Below are 1,660 nucleotides of genomic sequence, written 5' to 3' on the forward strand. Positions count from 1 at the left end.
AATGTATTGTTTTTTTGTCACGTGCTCGAGAAATTTCACGTGGTTTAGCAAATCCCTGGGACACGATAATTTTGTTGAAACTGATGGTATTACCGAACTCTCAAAAAAGATGAAATTTTTCCTCCTTAAAAATGAAAACCACATCGTAGATATATCTATTTTCAACTTTTGTTCAGCAATAATAGACAAATGGATTTACAACCAGACTAATTAACTTGTAGAGAACGATAATAGTATTTATAAACAAAGGTAATCATGAGTATGCATTACGTAAACGGCACCGAAAGTTGGAAGCTTCGTAGCCATAATTGGAAATCAGCAATCATGAGTAATGATAATGACAGAAAACCGTAGTTATAACTTTGTTCAAATATGGTACCAACACTACCAATGCCTTATAATGTTCGACATTTTTTGCCCAGAAAATAACAACATATTTGTAAGTTTTATTTTCCATGAGATACAAAGTTTCCAACTTTCAAAATGAATAGGTATGTCTAACTTTAGTTACATATCAGGTACTAGATTAACTAGATATTAACTGCCCTTGTCTTGTTATTTAAGATTGTCATTAACTAGTTTTATACCGTATATTAATGTTGTTTTCTGTATTTCTCTCTCGTTTGTTTTCCTGTATATTGCGTTGTGCGTATCGTATTTGCTTTGTACCTCGTATGCATTGCGTATCCCTCCCCTATATAAAAAAAGGCTTGGCTAGAAAACTTTCACAGAAGAATTCATTGCTTGCTTACGCGCAGACGCAACAGCATCACAGGACCTACAACAACAAAGTCAACAACTTGTTGGCCACCACCCCAGGTTTGTTGTTGACAATACCAACCTTGTTGAATACCCTCTTTTACTTCTAGATAACCCTTAAGGTGTTGGTCTTTACCTCTTCTTTGCTTTCTTTGATCTCGAAAACGCCTTTGATAGAACTACACAAGCAATTTTCTTCCTCTATTACTGCTCACTTTCTTTTGGAACGGATTGCTCCACTTCATACGATAAATCTATAAAATTCATTATGATTAATATTTTCATCTAATTTTAATCTACCCCACTTTAGTTTTCAAGCCTTCGTTCAGTTTTTAGATTAGACTCATTAGACAATTTTATGAAATCCTGTGATCTTGTACCTATATCGCATGTCCTTTAGCATGACCTAACCTGTCTGTTTACTAACGTTCTTCAGTTGTCTATCCTGTGCATCATTCACACTCATCAATTCTATTTTCCTTCTCAATAAGTTGTTTCCCTATTCTCTTATAATTTTTACAGCCTTGTCTCTATCTACTTGTATCAGCCTTGTCTATATCTACTTGTGGTTCCGGTCACTCTAATAATGTACCTACATATGTAGATATATTCTGTATATAATTTTTAAAATGTTCTTTTTAAGGTGAATGGGTGATTGTATGGTAAATGGCAGTTAATAGCAAATTTCTAAATCTGTAATTTCATTTGTTCTTGCTTTTCCTGTCGACTATTTTTATCAACCAACTACCAGTCTACCTACATATACGTCTTGTAATCCAGATCCCTTACCTTGTTAATTTATTTAGATTTTAGTTACATCAACTGAAGAATAAGTTGACGAATTTTCTCAAAACCCATTGAGTCGTACCATACCGTCACGAGGAACCGCAAATTCATTCAT

The sequence above is a fragment of the Diaphorina citri genome, unplaced genomic scaffold (genome assembly GCF_000475195.1).
Source record: "Diaphorina citri unplaced genomic scaffold, Diaci psyllid genome assembly version 1.1 scaffold765, whole genome shotgun sequence".
In the NCBI taxonomy this organism is placed as follows: domain Eukaryota; kingdom Metazoa; phylum Arthropoda; class Insecta; order Hemiptera; family Psyllidae; genus Diaphorina; species Diaphorina citri.